Source organism: Lissotriton helveticus, chromosome 4_1, assembly GCF_964261635.1.
Source record: "Lissotriton helveticus chromosome 4_1, aLisHel1.1, whole genome shotgun sequence".
NCBI classification, from domain to species: domain Eukaryota; kingdom Metazoa; phylum Chordata; class Amphibia; order Caudata; family Salamandridae; genus Lissotriton; species Lissotriton helveticus.
Genome location: NC_136063.1, coordinates 128,655,390 through 128,676,081, shown reverse-complemented (window position 1 = coordinate 128,676,081; position 20,692 = coordinate 128,655,390). Strand labels below are relative to the sequence as shown.

Below are 20,692 nucleotides of genomic sequence, written 5' to 3'. Positions count from 1 at the left end.
GCCACTCAGGAAGCAGTGGTGGCCCACCCCAACACTTGGTTTAGGCTGTACGGCTGTACTAAAAATAAAACAGTAATAAAATCATGTTATTACTGTTTGATATTTCATTTTGCTGCGCTGGCATGAGTGAGGGCGATGTTCCTGTTCCCTAGTGGATATACCGCTGCCCTTTTTTGGTATTCACAAAGATAAGTTACTAATGGGAAACAACCATTATAACGCAACTTTTACAACGCACTACCATTACAACGAAACTTTTACAACGCAAAAACCATTACAACGCATGTATTTACAACGCGTGTTTTTACAACGCAGGTACCTTTACAACGCATACCATTACAACGTAAGTATTGGTAAGTATATAATTATATTTTAAATTTTATATGTTTGGGTTTTTTAAGGGGTATTTTTAGGGTTCAGGTTCAGTTTTCAGTTTTTGGGTAAAGGGGCATTTTTAGGGTTCAGGGTCAGTTTTCAGTTTTTGGGTAAAGGGGTATTTTTAGGGTTCAGGGTCAGTTTTCAGTTTTTGGGTAAAGGGGTATTTTTAGGGTTCAGGGTCAGTTTTCAGTTTTTGGGTAAAGGGGTATTTTTAGGGTTCAGGGTCAGTTTTCAGTTTTTGGGTAAAGGGGTATTTTTAGGGTTACAGGGTCAGTTTTCAGTTTTTGGGTAAAGGGGTATTTTTAGGGTTCAGGGTCAGTTTTCAGTTTTTGGGTAAAGGGGTATTTTTAGGGTTCAGGGTCAGTTTTCAGTTTTTGGGTAAAGGGGTATTTTTAGGGTTCAGGGTCAGTTTGGGGTTTTTGGGTAAAGGGGTATTTTTAGGGTTCAGGGTCACTTTGGGGTTTTTGGGGTACAGGGGTATTTTTAGGGTTCAGGGTCAGTTTTGGGTTTTTGGGTAAAGGGGTATTTTTAGGGTTCAGGGTCAGTTTTGGGTTTTTGGGATACAGGGGTATAAGGTAAAAATAAAATAAAATTAAATTAAAAAAATTAAATTAAATTAAATTAAAAAAATTAAATTAAATTAAATTAAATTAAAATATATTATTTTCAATTATTTTAAATAAAAAAAAATAATATATACTTACCAATACTTACGTTGTAATGGTATGCGTTGTAAAGGTACCTGCGTTGTAAAAACATGCGTTGTAAATACATGCGTTGTAAAAGTTTTTGCGTTGTAAAAAATTCGTTGTAATGGCATGCGTTGTAAAAGTATGAATTGTAACGTCATACATCCGTTACTAATAGCAGCTTTACTAAGAGTAAATAGTAGTAAAGTTACTAGCAGTAAAGTTACTACTTATATATACCTTTGCGATTACCAAAAAGTAGTAAACTTACACTTTAATTTACCCAGGGGAATCAGGCTAATTATCTTTCCTGGGTGGGAAGCGAAAGGCAACACCCCAAAACTGGTTAGGGAAGGAGGATCCCGGTGGAAGAAAAACATTTAAAAAAATGAAAGCCTGTGCCATTTGCAAAAGGCATAATGAAACGGTAAATGATAGAATGCACACCCCGTTAACTTCATGTTTAACCATTTTTACATAATGCCCTAAGGCAAAAATGTCTTGCTTGCAACCCTAGGTGCGTGCTTCTATCCAAAACATGCGGAAACATGAAACAAAGTAGATGACCCATATTATGGATCATCAATCTCAAGGTGCAGTATTCTTCCAGTAATTATTTTTTTTTTTAAACATATTCATCCATTTCTAATCCAAGTTTAAACCAGTTCATGAAGACGAAACATGATATTCTGATCTTCTGTGTTTTATTAGCCACACAATGATTCCAACTTGTAAAAATTTGCATTGTAATAATCCGCAATTTTATCCATGATGTAATACACCCAATGCATTTCGAGAACAAAATCTCTTCTTCAGGGCTTAACTGAAACCAGAAAATTAGAACAAAAATGCAGTCAGAATGAGAGTTAAATGACATATTTCACCCCAAACCCACACTCACAGTGTCTCAGTGATACTTAATACTATGTGTTCACTACTCAGTTATACAGCTGCTGACCCATGTATATTATCCACCTACAAAAAGCCCACAAAAACATATCAGTTTTGGAAATTTAAAGATCTGAAAACACCTTATAATGAAACCAACCCACGAGTGCAACCTTCAAGCTAATAAGGCTCTTACCATGACGAACATTTGCCTCTGTATTGCCCAAAAAACATTTCTAAAAGATTTCCCCAAAAACCTGTGACTATTGCAGCATTGAGGGCATTCTTTTGTAAAGTTTTGTGAATGAAACTAGTCATAAATCTGTACCCATGCATTTCCTAAAACTAGATTTACCACTTGCACTGTGAATTGAACTCAGTGTCAAGGTGCAGGGATAGATTTACAGGTGATTTACCTTTGTGAAAAGGCCCCTAAAAGAGAAGAGAAGAGGTGTCCTCCTTACGGCTTACGCTCTGTTACAAGTGGACGCGGTGCGACAAGCCCGTCTGTTTTGTTCTTCATCTTCCTGCGACCAGAGTCGGGGACCCTGTTACAAAGGTTTGTATTGCAACACAAAGTCACAACACCAGGGACTGTGGATTGCGAACAGCTAGTCGAGCACGTCTTACGGGCATTCAAAAATCCTGTAAAATAAAAACAAAAGGTTTTTATGAAGATAAACATTGTTTCACTGTCTCTGTTCAATGGCCTGAGTTAGTAAGTGACGCTATCGGTCTGTTGAATGTGCCTTCTCCCCTGATGTATTTCATTTTTACTCATCGTTGTCACTTTTACTATTACTGCTCTCCTCTGATGTGCAAAGGTGAGTGCATGTAATCTAGCATATGTTTAGTATAGGAAGTATACCGTTCCAGAACAGAATCCTATGCCTAGGCAAACTTGAATACATTTCACATATCTTATGTGTGCTGTATAGTGCAGCTCAAACAGAATGGTAGAAATCTTAGGAGAAATATGTATTTCTCCTACTAACTCACAATATTTGTAGATCTGGCTTTGCATCAAAATCCATTGGTGGCAGCATTGGAATGACAAAGTACCATCCAAAGAATGCCGCCTATATCCCAAAATACATTACAGCAACACAAAGCGTTATCAGTGCTTTCAGGGCAACCATCCAGTGGGGGTTTCTGCTGGATAGTAAAAAGTTTATCAAGTCTGTGTGCCACTTTTCTTCACTTTGTCTGACTTTGCGGCAACATAAAGTCTTGAAAATTCTGGCTTTGGACTCCTATCAATGTCATCAAGTTAAATTCTACTTACCTACTTCGTCTACTTAATTTCTTACCTTATTCAGATCATTGTGCTGCAATGTCCTCATTGCCTCTCTTGAAAATTATTTGTCTTTTGACCTGTGCCCACGTGCTATGCTCAAATGATCTGTTCCACCCTCTTGCCAAATCTTTTAAACGTAAAGCGCTGTCGCTCGGCCTGTTTGTTTAAGTTATATATATGAATATATATATGTAACCCCATCCATGCCATCACTGCTCTTCCACCTCCTGTTGGACATGGACGGAAGGCATCACTTCTCAATAAGGGAGGTAACATGTTGAACTGGCTCCAATGCTCTCTAGCAGTCCTGTCACTTTTACAATCTCAGTTTATTTAATTTGCCAGATTTCCCTAGTGCACAGTTTTCTTGTGTTTTTTTTATTGGTGTGAATAACATTTCCTTGGCATACAAAGTATATGTCCTATTCTAGAGATCAATCTTGCCCAGATTTACTATTATTCAGCATCAGTGAACTTGCAACAAGATTTGGCGTTTTGGATGCAAAGCAACACAGAACTGTAGTGATGATCAGTTTTCTGCCTCAAAATATGATTTGTACTGAAAAGGTGATACAGGTGTAAAGCAAAGTGGCTTTGAATCAGAGAATGCGAACAACCCTCATTATGTATGCAAAGGGGGCAGAACAGGGCAACTGCAATGCAAACCCTCATAGGTTTTCACCCAGAGCCAGATCTACTAAAATGGCATAATCTGACCTGGAGTTTAACCCTCGCATCAAATAATACTAAGACCATGCACAACGCTAGCAGAATATAGCATGAGATTGGTAAGACATAGGCTTCCTAGCCATGCACTGTTTGCAGAATATACAATATGGCCACGTGTTCTGTGGAAGGCGCTGATTAACATACCATCAAACACTCTGTTGTATTTACTTGCCTAAATCCTGCATGTTGATTTTAGTGTTGTATGGATGTTGACAACACCGAACTTGTGAATAAATGAAAATGTTCAGGAATCAGATTTAAACAAAAAACACACAAGCAATAATATATTCTTGAAACCTGGGAGGTTCACTCCACAACAGCCTGCATCATGTCAGTCCTGTGCTAATTTTGCACCATATTCCACACCATGTCAACAATTTAACTATGGGAGTTCCTGTAAAACAGGATTGTGTGCGCACATGACCGCTTGTTCACTAACGAAGTAGTCATGCAAGGTGCTGAATTTACAAAATGTATCTGGTAATGCCAATACAGACTTTGAGTACAAGATAACGATCTAATTAAGAAGAATTGAAAACATCAACACCACCCACAGTAGTTACCTCAGCCATTGGATTGTACATCTTCAATCTCTGTGAGTCCAGAGATTGTAACAACATCCTCTTCTTCTGCTCAGAAGACAAACTACCTAGTACGTCGATGTATATTAAATAATTCAAAAAATAATCTTTTCATTCTCCCCATATCAGGGACAGCTCCACTCCAGCCAGCCAGAAGGCGTGAGGTAGACTGACAGCAAAGTTTTGGTTGCTCATGTTTGTACACACAATGGCATTGTCCAGTTTCCACACTTCACTAGTGCATTGAGGTAGTTCACTGCCCACTCTTCGCCATTAGTGCTACTCAGCTTTGCAAGTCACCCACAGTATTCTAGAAATTGCAGTACACATGTTTATGCTTTATCGTTAAAGGCAATGCAAGAAATTCAACTGTTCCTTCATTGCCAATAAATTAACAAATATACATACTAAGCTGTTTCCCAACCAATAATTTCCATTGGAAGCTCATATCTCTTGTCCACAGCAAACTGCATGGAATATGTTGACAAAGTGGTGGATGCCAGAATTGTCGACACTCTCCACTGCATAGAATACAAAAAACAAATTCCCCCTTCGATTTATTTTTTACCTAAATAAATGTATTGTTTAGGTACCCTGTCATGCATCAGACTGTGCACACCACATGAAAATTAACAATGGCCATCATATAAGGTCATGCAGGGTATCCTTACGTCAGTCCGGTGCTTAATGAGAGCCAGTGGTTTCCGGTGCTCGGCACAGGCACTTAATTGGTAAGAACGCTTTAGACATCATCTCACCGACACCTTCATTTTTATATTATATTTTGGCACCCATAGAAAAACATATACATTCAATTAGCAATATTTTTAACCCTCCCTCCAACAGAAAAATACACAACAGTGGATGCAGACATCAACTCACATAAATACATACATAAAATATTACTTAACATGAAAAACATTAATCAATCAATCAAAGCATTTATATAGCGCACTACTCACCCGGAGGGTCTCAAGGCGCTGGGGGGAGGGGGTCCGCTACTGCTCGAACAGCCAGGTCTTGAGCTGCTTCCTGAAGGCGAGGTGGTCCTGGGTCAGTCGGAGGTGGGTCGGAAGGGAGTTCCAAGTCTTGGCGGCCAGGTGGGAGAAGGATCTTCCTCCAGTGGTGGCTCTTCGGATGCGGGGGACGGCGGCGAGGGCGTGGTTGGTCGATCGAAGCTGGCGTTTGGGAACGTAGAAGTTGAGGCGGCTGTTGAGGTATCCTGGGCCTTGGTTGTGTAGGGCTTTGTGTGCGTGGGTGAGGAGCCGGAAGGTAATTCTCTTGTTGACCGGGAGCCAGTGCAGGTCTCTCAGGTGTCCGGAGATGTGGCTGCGGCGGGGGATGTCCAGGATGAGTCGTGCTGAGGTGTTCTGGATCCGCTGGAGTCCCTTCTGGAGTTTGGCGGTGGTTCCGGCGTAGAGGGAGTTGCCGTAGTCCAGACGGCTGGTGACGAGGGACTGGGTGACCGTCTTCCTGGTCTCGGTGGGGATCCATCGGAAGATCTTACGTAGCATGCGCAGGATGTTGAAGCACGACGAGGAGACGGCGTTGACTTGCCTGGTCATGGAGAGGGAGGAGTCCAGGATGAAGCCCATTTGCGTGCGTGGTCTGTGGGTTTGGGTGCTCTGCCCAGGGCGGGGGGCCACCAGGAGTCGTCCCAGGCGGAGGGTGAAGATCCCAGGATGAGGACTTCCGTCTTGTCCGAGTTCAGTTTCAGGCGACTGTTCATCATCCACTTGGCAACGTCTGTCATCCCTTCGTGTAGGTTGGCTCTGGCGGTGTCGGGGTCGTTGGTGAGGGAGAGGATCAGCTGGGTGTCGTCGACGTAGGAGATGATGTTGAGGTTGTGCTGGCGTGCGATGGCTGCGAGGGGGCTCATGTAGACGTTGAAGAGTGTTGGGCTGAGCGAGGAGCCTTGAGGGACGCCGCAGATGACATCGCTGGCCTCCGATCTGAACGGGGGGAGGTGGACTCTCTGTGTCCTTCTGGCGAGGAAGGAGATGATCCACTCCAGTGCCTTATCCTGGATTCCGACGTTGCTGAAGCGCTGTACTAGGGTACGGTGGCAGACAGTGTCGAAGGCCGCGGATAGGTCCAGGAGGATGAGGGCCGCTGTTTCTCCGTTGTCGAGCAGGGCTCGGATGTCATCGGTAGCTGCGATCAGGGCGGTCTCGGTGCTGTGGTTGGCCCGGAAGCCAGACTGCGAGAGGTCGAGGGAGCCGTTCGTCTCGAGGAAGGCGGTCAGTTGCATGTTGACGGTCTTCTCGATGACTTTAGCCGGAAACGGGAGCAGCGAGATGGGGCGGTAGTTCTTGAGGTCGGTGGGGGTCAGCTGATGGCTTCTTAAGTAGGGCGCTGAGTTCGGCGTGCTTCCAGCTCTCCGGGAAGGTGGCGGTGTCGAAGGAGGTGTTGATGATGTCCCGCAGGTGGGGTGCGATGACAGCGTCGGCCTTGTTGAAGACGTGATGAGGGCAGGGGTCTGTCGGAGAACCGGAGTGGATGGAGTTCATCGTGTGGACGGTGTCTTCTGTGCTGATCGGGGTCCAGGCGCGGAGGGTGGTTGTGGGGGGCGGTGGTTCGGTCGTGGCGTGCGTCGGTTGAGTGCTGAAGCTGTTGTGTATGTCCGCGATCTTGTTGTGGAAGTAGGAGGCGAGGGAATTGCAGAGGTCATGCGAAGGGGTGATGTCGTTGTTTCCGGCGTTGGGGTTGGAGAGCTCTTTCACGATGTTGAAGAGTTCCTTGCTGTTGTGTGCGTTGTTGTCCAGTCGTTCCTTGAATGCGGTTTTCTTGGTGGTGTGGATCAGTTGGTGGTGTTTTCGGGTGGCGAGCTTGAGGGCGGTCATGTTGTCCGGTGTTGGGTCTCTGCGCCAGGTTTTCTCGAGTGCTCTGCAGTTCTTCTTGGAGCTCTTGAGTTCGTTGTTAAACCATGGTGCTTTCTTGCTGCCGGGTCGGCTCGGCGGGGTCTTCAGAGGGGCGAGGTCGTCTGCGCAGTTGCTGATCCATTTCGTGAGGTTGGTGGCCGCTTGGCTGGGGTTCGTTGTGCTGGTGGGAGGGTTCATGCTCAGGGAAGTAGCGAGCTGGTCTGCGGTGATCTTGTTCCAGCTTCTGCGGGGAACCTGTTGCTGGTGATGGTGGAACGTGGTCCTTCTGAAGCTGAAGTGGACGCATCTGTGATCCGTCCAGTGGAGTCCCGTGGCGTGGCTGAAGGCGATGTCCTTGCTGGAAGAGAAGACCGGGTCGAGTGTGTGTCCGGCGTAGTGGGTGGGGGTGGTCACCAGTTGCTCGAGTCCGAGGTTGGCGAGGTTGTCCAGCAGGGTGGTGGTGTTGCGGTCGTTGTTGTTCTCCAGGTGGAAGTTGAGGTCCCCGAGGAGGATGTAGTCGGCGGAGAGGAGGGCGTGCGGGCTGATGAAGTCGGCGATGTCTTCGCTGAATTGTGTGCGTGGTCCCGGGGGTCTGTAGATGAGGGTGTCTCTGAGGGTGGTCTTGGGGTTGGCGTGGATCTGGAAGTGCAGGTGTTCGGCGGGTGCGAGGGTATCGTCGGTGTCGGTCGTGATGCGGATGGTGTTCCTGTGGATGATGGCGATGCCTCCTCCTGTCTGGTTGACGCGGTCCCTCCGGATGATCTTGTAGCCGTCCGGGGTGGCGATGGCGATGTCGGGCGCTGAGGAGGCGTTCATCCAGGTTTCCGTGAGGAAGGCGACGTCTGGGGCTGTGTTGTCGGGCAGGTTCCAGAGCTCGACGGCGTGTCTGTGGACGGAGCGGGTGTTGAGCAGGATGCACTTCAGGTGGGTGCTGCTGGAGTTCGGCTTGGTGGGTGCTGGTGTGGCATGGGTCCGGTTGCAGGTGAACTTGCAGGAATGGGAGCTGAAGGGTCCGTGGGTGCGTCTCGGTGTGGCTCGGTAGCAGCCCGGGGGTCGGCCGGTGTTGAGTGCGTTGAGTTCGGTGGCGTTGTAGGTCCGTCGGGTCGGCTTCCGTCGGTGGGGGCCAGGGGTCCTGGCGCTGGGCGCGGGCCAGGCACGGACGGGCGCAGACGGGCTTACCTTTGGCGCACCTTCGGCGCTCAATCGGTGCTCCCGCTGCGCGCGTCCGCTGCGCGGTCGCTCTGGGGGCGTCATAAGAAGGAGCCGGGAGGGCGGGTCAGCTGGGTGGCGGGAGCGGGGCGGCCAATGGACAGGAGGGGGGCGGGGTAGATGGAGGTCAGTGGCGGGAAGGGGGACTGGGGCGGCTCGGCGGCAGGGAGCGGCACCCAGGTAGGGGGGTGAGCAGAGGGGGGGAGCAGGGGGTAGTGGCGGCAGGCAGGTAGAGGCAACGACCAGGCAACACAGGGTAGTGTGGCACAGGAGGCTAGGGCTGGACACACGACAGGCGGACACAGGGAGAGACACAGAGGCGGCACAGGTGTCAAAGGCTGACATGGGGGGAACACAGAGGCGGCACTGGGGTCAGCAGCGAGGCAGCAGGGGGGGGAAGTCCCACGAGGCGGCAGCGAGGCAGCAGCAGCGGGCAGGAGCAGCGGAGTGGGGGTGACCTCGCCTGAATCAGGCTCAGCGGTCACTCCTTGTCCCTGCGCTCGGTCCCCTTAAGAAGGAGCCGGGAGGGCGGGTCAGCTGGGTAGCGGGGCGGCCAATGTTATGTTATGTTATGTTAAGGGGATTTTGTATAGCGCACTGTCACCGGAGGTATCATGGCGCTGAAAGGGTGCTGAGGAAACAGAGGGAATTTAGCAGGATTGTGGGAAGAGCCAGGTTTTTAGTGATTTGCGAAATTGGATGAGAGTGCCGGAGGTCCTAACTGGGAGAGGGAGAGAGTTCCAGAGTTTGGGGCCGAGGAAGGCGAATCTTCGACCCCCAGATCTACAGAGTTTAAAGGAGGGGACCACCAAAAGATGTAAGTGAAGTGATCTAAGGTTACGTGAAGGACAGTAGGGTCGGATAAGGGATTTCAGAAAAGCGGGGCAAGAACCAGAGAGAGACTTAAAGATAAGACAGCCAACCTTAAAGGCGGCCCTTAAGCTGACCGGGAGCCAATGTAGTTTGACAAGGAGGGATTTGGCGGACTGCCACTTCGGAATCCCGAGGGCCAGTCTCGCCGCCTGGTTTTGAATGATTTGCAGCCTGTTGATGGAACATTTGGGCAAACCATAATAGATGGAATTTGAAAAATCCAGGCGGGAGAGAACAAGGGCCATGATGACTTGTAGCAAGGCATCGGGAGTGAGGAGGTAGGCCACCTTCCTAATCCTGCGTAGCTGGAACATGCAGGAGGAAACCACCGTCCCCACCTGCGACCCGAGAGAGAGCTCAGCGTCAATAGTGACCCCAAGACTTTTGGACAGGGACAGGAGGGGGGCGGGGTAGATGGAGGTCAGTGGCGGGAAGGGGGACTGGGGCGGCTCGGCGGCAGGGAGCGGCACCCAGGTAGGGGGGGGAGCAGGGGGTAGTGGCGGCAGGCAGGTAGAGGCAACGACCAGGCTACACAGGGTAGGGTGGCACAGGAGGCTAGGGCTGGACACACGACAGGCGGACACAGGGAGAGACACAGAGGCGGCACAGGTGTCAAAGGCTGACACGGGGGGAACACAGAGGCGGCACTGGGGTCAGCAGCGAGGCAGCAGGGGGGGAAGTCCCACGAGGCGGCAGCGAGGCAGCAGCAGCGGGCAGGAGCAGCAGAGTGGGGGTGACCTCGCCTGAATCAGGCTCAGCGGTCACTCCTTGTCCCTGCGCTCGGTCCCCTTAAGAAGGAGCCGGGAGGGCGGGTCAGCTGGGTGGCGGGAGCGGGGCGGCCAATGGACAGGAGGGGGGCGGGGTAGATGGAGGTCAGTGGCGGGAAGGGGGACTGGGGCGGCTCGGCGGCAGGGAGCGGCACCCAGGTAGGGGGGGGTGAGCACTCTGGTTCTCAACCCAAGCAGGGGAAGCGGAAGGAAAGAAAACAACCTTACTGAGGTGAACGACTTTGCCTCAGTCCAATCCAATCATCTCTAGAGAAAATTAGATACAATGTAGAAGCCGGTCACATACAGCAGAAAGACTGTTTACTCCTGACCATGATAAGATGCATAGCGTACTTAGTTGGTAAATTGTTCATTTCCGCCATATCATTGAGTTTGTTCGCCACAGTTTTAAAGAATAAAATAAGGTAAGCCTCCTTACAGTTCAGTTTTGCATCAATAGCCCCGACATGGGGATCCGGTTTGATTGTTGCCAAGTCGGTCCATCTCCAATCTGCTTCAGTATGAAACGTGCCTAACCAATCACAAAGGGGCAGCCACCACTTTGCACTGAAGGTGCGATTGTGTTGGATAATCCTTTGGTGAATATTCTGATTGGTTTTACCAATATATACTTTCTCACAGGGGCAACTTACTGCATGCACAACATTATTCGCTATGCAATTTGAGAATGATTTATGTACCCATTTGAGATTTTTATGCTCAAATAGTCTACATTCTATTGTTTGATGACTACAAACACATGTGGTAAATTCCAAATAGTGCGCAGTCTGTTCTGTGACTGTCCCACAGATGTATAAATATAGTGGTTGCTCAAATGAATTATCCACTTTTTCAATCAAATGCCAGTTCTGCCGAATGATCTTTTTGAACTGATTAGTTTTTGAGCAAAATGTGGTCACACAAACCATGTGTTCCAACATAGATTTTATCTTTTTGTCCAGCATGCACGTTTCATGCTATGTTCTTTAAGTTTATCCACAAAAGCTTCTGCATTCGAAACCTATTCACTTTTTTCAGAATAATTGCGTCAGAAAAATTGGCCTTAGGGTAAATTAGATCATAAACTGTGTGAATGATTGCTAGTATAGTGCAAAGCATTATTCCTATCAGTAGGTTTGGAAAACAATGTGTTTTTAACCGTCCACTTCTGCCAGATACCTCGACATCCAAACATGTGATTGATGATTCACTATTTGATGCACTGAACTTAATATCAGCTGATCTATCATGCAACCATAGAGTAAACCATGTCAAAGAGTCATTTTGCCTGTTCCAAAGACGAACATTTGTGTCAATGAAACAGAACTATTACAAAATATGATGTACAAAGGGATTATTTTCATAAATAAATTGTTCCTCAAATTTTGCTGTGAACAGCACGGCCAGCTCTAGAGGAAAGGGACAGCCCATTGTTGTCCCTTTGATTTGGACAAAAAATTCTTCACCAAACTTGAACTAATTGTTACTCAAGGCAAACTGGGCCAAGTTGAAAATGAAGCTTGTTGGTGCATGATGTGGCCTTGGTCTTTCATCCAAAAATGATTGAATAGCTTGGAGTCCCTTAACCCCTAGCCTGCGGGGCTAATTCCCCAGCTGTGCTGGGGGGCAGGGGGTGCACACAGCGCCCTGGTGCTCATGACGGACTCAGCTCGTCATGAGCCACAGTGGCCGTGTGCTCATGACGAGCTGAGCTTGTCACGGCCACACCAGTTTTCATGGAACGTTCAGCACAGTGGGGGAATTAGCCCCTCGTGCGAGCGTTCTGGCTGGTATGACAAGCTGAGCTCGTCATGAGCTCACGACCACCGTGGCTCATGACGAGCTGACCTCGTCATGAGCATGGGAGAGGTTAATTTGCAGGAATTTTGGTATTTAAAAAAGTAACATCAAAACTCACTAATCTCTGGGTATCCAAATCAAATTCAAGAGCTTCAATTTTCTGAATAAAAACCATAGTGTTTCCTAAATAAGATGTAACATTTTATACAACAGGTTTTAAGAAAGTGTCCACGTTTTTGACGATTGGTTCCACAACCTCATCACAACTGGACACAATCAGCCCTCCTGGTAGTGAAACCGGATCTTTATGCAATTTAGGCAAAAGCTAGAAAACCGGAATCCTAGGGTCCACTTTGGTAAGAGAATCATGTTCACGTGGTCTGATAATGCCATTCTCAAGTCAGCGAAGTTTTCATCCTGCAGCACAAAAAAAAAGATGAAAATGCCTCAGAGGATTGTTATTTTGCAGGAAGGTGTCCTTTCCTGCACAAAATAAATTTTGTCTGCAAAGCCGGCATCCTTTCACCACGGTGCAAAGTTGCCTTTGTTGGTGCTAAGCAACAGTGTTCCAGGGATTCTGCAAGATCATAGAACTATACTTGCGACCCTAGAAGCGTAGGAGGCAGGGACCGCCTATCCTATCACCATAGTAACCATTAGCCCAGAATCTGACAGAGGCACGAGAAAAGTTTAAAATATTTATTTTAACTATAGTGCTCTAGTATGCAGAATACATGCAACAACAAGTAAAAGGATGCCTAACACAAATACAGTCAGCATAGAAAGTAATCCATAATTCATGAAAGGAGGTGTCATGTAATTAGAAAGGGTGGACCAACTTCCTTGCCCCTCTACAGAAGCAAAGTGATTATATATCAGAAGATCTCTGGGTGTTTGCATCAGACCCCGTACCTTAGCATGCACAGATGGATGTTCTACATCTCAGGTGCAGTCGCAATCTCGTTTGTCTACATTCATACCTGTGCATACCTATATAAGAAAGAGTACATATTGGTGCCTGAAAACAAATAACTAGTGATGTGGAATAGTGACTTGTGTTATCCGAGCTCCTTCCACATATATCTTGTGTCCAAAGTTGAAAATCTTGATTCAGCCGATCTTTGCCATTTTTCTGAAGAATTGAGCAGCAGGCAGATGTGTTAAATGGCCATCATTAACTAACCTGATGCAATCAAATCTTAAAACGATTCTCCATCCATGCATATGTTGACATGGAATTTTCCTGTCCTCGAGATAAGAGGGGATTGAGTGCTGGAAAATGATACAGGTATGGAGGGGAGAGACATAATAACAAGTTATAAGGTAGACAAATGAGAGGCAGGAACATAGTAAAGAACTAACAAGAGGAGTGAGTGAGTAAGGCAATTCACAGCAAATAGATACTATAAAAAGTAAAGCCTCCATATAGAATCCCAATCACCATGGGTAACCTTTTTTAGTGAAAAACATATTTTATTGATCCTGTCATAGGCTTGTCCCATTGATCAGAATTACAGGACCCCTGAACTCCTGGTCAGAGAACTGTTCACCCCTGAGCTCTGCTATCAACTACTACTGCTCTGGCACTGTGCGCTGGGTGCTGCTGCCCAGGTAGGTGTTGAGGCCCTCCTCCACCCGCAGGCTCCTGCCTGCGCCTAATCTCTGTCTGTCTTTGTGCTACTTTGCTCTTTTTTCTTCAGTGCCGTGTCTATCTTTGTGCCACTTTGCACTTTTTTCTTCTGTGCCCCTGTTTTACCTTGTGCCTTTTCTGTTCTTCTGTCTCTCTTGTGCCCATTTATGCACCTGTGTCCTTCCTGCCGCTGCTGCCCCCGCGGCCCCTACCCCCTGCCGGTACCCTCTCCCCAACTCCCAGCTGCACTTCCCTCCCCCTCCCCTACTTAATGGCGAACGCTGTGCAGCCATGCCAAAGGTAGGCCAAAGGGAAGCCTGTATGTGCCTGTGCACGAACTAAACGCAGCCAGTGCTAGGAACCCTGGATCTACGACCTTTTACCGCCACAACTCCGCCGACCTCCGTGCACTCAAACCTGGAAGAAACAACAACTGCCACAGATCGATGCTGGACATCACCCACGGCCAGTTCTCCCCCCGACAATCCTTCGCCATCAACAGCCCCCCCCAGAACTGCTGACCCAACAACAGAAGCCCGCATAACCGACACCCTGATGAGCCTTCTCCTCAATGTGTGCTCCCTCCACAGACATGCCACGGAGACCTGGGACCTGCTCGACACCCTCTCGCCAGACATCGCCTTCTTCACGAAAACGGGGACCAACGCCACGTCTGCCCCGAAATCTCCACCTCCATTCCAGATGGATACAAGATCCAAAGAAATGACCCCCCCGCCACCAATAAGGAGGAGGACTCGCCATCGCACACAGGAGCTCCCTGCATCACCACCCCACCCACAGAGATGGACACACCCTCGACCCTATCTTCACAGGAGGGACAAACATCCACTTCAGCGACTCACAGGCTTTTAATGTCACCAGCTCTTCTAATTAACCATTCATACTGAATTCCATCACTCCCATTGTCATTAGTCTGGTAGAAACAGCTGGAGCAATTGGCTCGCTGAAATCTGCAAAGGCCTCCGACCGTACAAAAGGTCCAGCGATTTGTACAAATCCAAACCCTCGATATGGTCCATATATGCAAACATGTTGTCAAATGCCATAGCAGCTGGGGGAAAGGTACCAGATTCCTGGTTTGGGGCAGAAATGATAGCAATACACGAAAAAGGTGATGCAGGGGAGCCAACAAATTATAGGCCTATCAGCCTCATTGATAATGCCCAAACGTTTTCTCAAAACAGATTTTAGTGGGACTTCTTGATTGGGTTAATATTAATATCATTTTATCCCCACTCCAGGCATGTTTTAGATTAAGAATCAGAACAACAACCCAGATATTTAGGTGTATGATTTTATATTACAAATATGTTTTACTTCAGAAACAAAAATAATATGTTTCTTTTATCGACCTCAGAGCAGCCTTCAATCTCATACCACGCTCTGCTCTCTGGCAAGCCGTGGCAAGTATGGGGTCCCAGTTAACGCAGTACGCATAACAAATAAACTGCATGTGAATAACTATGCATAAGTTCGCTGGTGCCCCAACGGCGAGCTAACAGATTGAATTCCAATTGAGAGAGGAGTCCGCCTGGGTTTTAGCACCCACCCTATATTCCCAGTGCATGATGTTGTGGATGTTTTAGAACATTTTTACATTTTACATTTTTGAAATTTAAGAGGTTTAGAATTAAATATAAACAAAACCAAGTAAATGGGAATATAAAGAAGGGAAGTCCCAGTATCCATGTAGATGGTGAGGCTCTTCAGCGAGTACACAACTTTGATTACTTAGGTGTCAGACTCATGGATAACCTAAGCTGGACTAGTCAATTGGATGAATCTACACAAAAGATTGAACACAGATCTAATGCTATTTGAAGGTTCTATAATCAAACTACGTCACGCATAATTTCCCCTGCTGTAGAAACATACCGAGCAACGGTGCAGGGAGCCGCTCTTTATGTAGTGGAGAACTGGGACTGTGGAAATGTACAGGCATTGATGATTGCTGAGAATAATTTTATTAGAAGGCTTCTAGGTTTACCATTGAGCTCACAACTAACCCCCATTTATTTGTATGTTGCGATAAAAAGGGTTGCTGACTTGGCTATTTTAAAAATCCTACTATATTGGATCCGACTCTGGTCTACACTTCAACTTGAAGATTCACTGGTAGAGCTTTTGAACTTTGAAGGTGCTAGGGGCATCCCATCGGTAAAGTCTGTATCAAATTGGTGCTTTAAACTTGGGATGCAGAACTTGTGGGACGACCCTAAAAACATCTAAAAAAATTGCCTTAAAATTAAATACTGGGCTTACATTAACAACCGTTATGCAATGAATAGCCAAAGTGGGCCTGTAATTAACGCATTCCTAGTCTCCAAGAATATTACAAGGTTTGAAGAACTTTTTAGAACTAATATTCCCATCCTCAACCAGGAACCTGTATATACGGTTCTGATATGGAATCCCTACCTTGAGGTCCTTTACAAGCAGATGGCGCACTAACCAAGATCTCAGAATTTGCCCTCTATGTAGCTGGGATACTGAAGTTGAGAAACATGTATTGTTCTTCTGCAGGGAGTATCATCTCACATGTTGCAAACTGCTAGCTCCAGCCTGCCTCGACATGGCTACCCGTAGCCACCTGGAAGCCATTAGGATTTTAAAAGTGACATGTCGCCAGTAATAGTTCTTGCTGTAAGTACATTGTTGCAAGCAGTGTGGTTTAAAAGACAAAGAGTTTTAAACACCTTTGACTGCTGTGCTCTATAGAGTGATGTTCTCTTCAATGTATTGCTGCTTTCCTGTCTATTTGCACTATGCACGGTCATTTTATGTATGTGTTCCCCAGTCCCAAGGCAAATTTGAGAACAGCATTTGTAACTGTATTGCCATTTTTTAAACAACATATTTTTTGAATTAGCTTACACCTTAGCACTTGCTGTATTTTGCACATTCTCCTTATGAGTTGTATTATATTCTATTGACTGGAGGAATGTTATCAAAACATAAGAAGTGTTTTAAATACATCTTGTGAATGTAATTTTAAAGGTTCCTGTGGGGATGTACTTCTATGTGTATAGGTCCCTTTTTGAGAATTAGCTTTATGTATTATTCCCCTTGTATATTGAATGTAGATGCTTTGTTTTTATTCGTCTTTTGCATACTTTGATGGTTGCTTTTAACCGAATGAAGTTAATACTACTACTATTACCACTACCAAGAGTTAAACAGTAGGGCAAGTGTTGGATAACGAAGGGGTAAACATTACTATTCCCACTCCAAAGAGTGCAGGAGGGGTAAAAAATACAATTCCCACTCCAGTGAGTGCAAGAATAGGGAAAGTGATGGATAGCAGAGGGTTAACAATTACTATCCTCCACCCAATCATTGCAACAGTAGGATAGCAGAGGGACATTTACTAATAACATTTAAACAATTGAAAAAAATAAATACTCTTAAAAATAAATAAACAATATTTAAAAAGTGTATGATTCAATATATTAGACATATTAAAAGAACACATATTATAATGTTCAGTACATATAACAAAAAGGTACACATATTATAGAAAATAAATTAATAAATACATTTATTAACAATATTTAAGTAAACAGGAGCAAATATTAACAAAAAACAAATTATTTAAAACATAAATGTATTTTTGTTTCCTACCCTATAACACCACCAATAAAAAAAGACACCAACATTTTTATTTAAATGTATTTCCATAATTAATATAATTAATAATGAATTAAAAAAGATATTATTAATAAATAAAGATAATAAACATTAATTCAGTAGACATTCTTTAACACTATATTATCCACATCACACACCTTAAATGAATTACACACTTATCATAATTATTTACTAATTAAATAATTTAAATAATTATTATATATAATAAGTCATCAATAAAAAAATACTTTTCACCCTTTCCTCCATTTACAGCTGTAAACACCACATCACACACCTAAAATTAATTACACAATTACCATCATTAATTACTAAATAATTAATTTAAATTAGTTAATAACTAATTATTGAATAATTGATAATACATTGATTTACACAATTAACACTATAACATCATAATTAATTTGTATTTAATTGAACTACTTCCCACCCTATTCCCCTATAAACCCACAACCCGCTATGGAAATACCTATAAAATTTTTAACACATAATAAAAACACATACAATTGTTATACAAAAAAACAAACATCACACAAATATAAAATTATAAGTAAAATACATAACATTAATAAATATTGATATTTTTACCAACTATATTTTTGCAAACGATAGTAAATCTTTTTAAGTCAATATTACTTATCTAAAATCGATATTATTGCCCACGAGAATTTGTCTGTCAATATTCCTGACTCATAATATTTTTGCCACAATATTTGGGCAATTCGATATTTTTTACTCTATAGTCTGTCTCTGCACCATCCTGGAGATGGAGTCAGTGGGTGACAAAAGTTCCCATTAACCCAATTAATGGTAAAAAAAGTTTGAAGACCGACATGTCCATGATTGAAATCCCAGAAATTAGATGCATCACAGATGGGGTCAGACTGGGACTGAATATACCCCCTAGCAACAAAATAAAAATGTCCCCCATTAGTGAATAAGAAAGATAAAAATGTGTCCAATTTGAAAATTGGGCAGTTTTTAACTTGTACAGATACACTGTATAATTGTTTTGCAAGGTGTGGAAGAATGCATGCATTTGAGTTTTTTGTAGGTAATGTTTGTTTTAATATCAGGGAAACCAACAGAAAATAAACGGCCTGGAAGACCATAAAACAGCTCCTCTGAGAGCTTGAAAAGTTGTCGATGGGACTGACCAGTGTTGAGGGGGACTATAAAACATTGGCATTTATTACTTTTAAAACTGTCCTCTCTTTTTATGTGCAGAGTTATCCCCCTGCCCAGACAACAACGTTTCCGTAGTCTTAAACGTACTATTAACTTGTAGTTTGGGAATATCAAAAGTGTGGTAAACGTACACAAAAGTGTGAGTTTACCTTTATGAATCTGCCCAGAATCATTGTTGTGCATACTCTCTTTGGCTTCAGTAGGATTGATGTAGGGTGTTTTATGGCTACTCAGATAACTTTTACTATCCACACTGACTAGAGAACTAATCCGGCAGTGGATTCACTTTTTTTCTGAGATTGCATCTGTCTTCAACTGTTAATGTAGAAATATTAATGTGAAATACCATTTCTGCACATAATGGTTCAATAGGTTTTAGCCCCACACAAATAGCAAAATGTGCCAATGATTATCTCTTAAAAATAGACTGAGGAGAGAGAAGGCAATTACCACAACGAACACTCTTGTAACATGACATTCCAACAAAGTAGGCGATGCAAGCCTTTTCGCCTTGGTTCTTATAAGATGTGCTGGTTAGGTACTTCCCTTGTGCATTCTTGTGTTCACCCATAGAATCAAATTGTAACACTTGAACTAAGAATTAACTTAGGATATGTACATGTATTCAATATGGCTCATAACAGCCATCTATATCATTGAAGTTTCAATGGCAACAGATGCAGATTTGACAGAAACCAAAACAATTATTCTTAGAATAACCAAAACAAATACAAAATGATCTTGGAATGATGTTAACACCATTTGGCTTTTTATTTTGCCAGGAATTGTGTATGGAATTTTTCATATTGAACTAGCATACACGTTACTGCAGCTCTTCATTAGACTTCCTATTGACTTTGTACACCGCTACACATGGGCATTTCTGACAAGCAAAGTATGTTCTGGTGGCTGGACTAAAACCTATGGCTTCCTACCTACTGGAGTCCTTATGGTTGCCTCTGTAATGAGGAGGAGGTAACGGTATGGTGGAACGTCTTCATTCAGAATCAGTTTTTCACATAATTAAATCTTTATTCCCCAAGCACCAATTAACCCTCCTCAACATTCTATAATTGACAGTACCCAGGACTCACGCGAACATACATGAATAGGAGGAAGGACTGGGGCTTGTGAAGGGCAAGAGAACAAGTAATAAAACAAATAGGTATGTATTGGCATACAAATAACTCAACATATTACATATTCAATGACTTATTCTAGTGCATGGTCCTTAAATATAATAGGAGGAGCAGAATTTATTTTGCCATTAGTACTATTAGTGAGAAGGAGTAGTAGTAGCAGTAGCTTTATTGTACAGTTAATTAAAACTCACAATATTAAATACGTTCATCATTAAAATGTCATTAAACCTTGTTTTACATTTATGTTATAAAAATAAGAGGAGAAAGGTATTTTACACGCTTTAAAATCATAAAAAATCTCTATTACATTTCAGTATAGTCCTTTTCTGAGTTTGTAAAGTGAATGTGCCTCAGTATACCAAAGCATAGTTGTGACTTGGCGAGTGTCTTAGCGGGCTGTTCCTTTATTGGATTGAAATGCTGTTGCTTGCTGTATTTCAGGTAATCCATATGGCTAACTCTTGAGTCTTCTAGCCACAGTATTGAAATACTTTGTTAGTCTGCAATTTAGCTGGATTTCTTCATGATTAAAGCACAGAATCACAGCGTGCCTTCAACTTGTTAAGCCCTTTTGTTTCCATAATACTCGGAGTAAGGAGCGCCTTATTTCCATCAGGTTTGGGCAGATGCAGATTATATTTATTAGGCCCTCTTTCCTTGATCTGCAAAGATGGCAAAGGTGTTAGTCTGCTCTCCTTTTCCAAGGTGGCAAGTGGGTTAGTATTGGGAGGATGACGAAGCTTAGATTTAAAAATGTGTTTTTTGTCGTCTGCGCGGGGCCCTTTTTCAGGCATTTCTGCGGTTTAAGAGCTTTGTAAGCTTTCAGTGGTGTCCATCCATGAGCCCTCTTGGCCAGGGTTTCTTTGTCTTCTATGGATGATATCATTTTGGTTACTTTTGTTACCACCTTTTTGAAGCCTTTGTTGTCTGTGGATGACTCCCAGAGGGTTGTTAAACACAGATACTCCATTGATTCTTGTAAGTACTTCCTGGC

The 20,692-nt window shown here is 44.3% G+C and overlaps 1 long non-coding RNA gene across 1 annotated transcript in view; it reads right to left on the bottom strand.

Annotated features, from left to right (window-relative positions):
• Positions 1-1,754: 1,754 nt before the first annotated feature.
• The window catches only part of LOC144827057 (uncharacterized), a 35,526-nt gene continuing 16,588 nt past the window's right edge, over positions 1,755-20,692 (bottom strand). Inside the window, exons 2-3 of the long non-coding RNA XR_013610003.1 lie at positions 2,372-2,600; positions 1,755-1,890 (exon numbers count right to left, since the gene is read on the bottom strand). This is a non-coding gene — a long non-coding RNA (uncharacterized LOC144827057). The remainder of the gene's footprint in view (positions 1,891-2,371; positions 2,601-20,692) is intronic.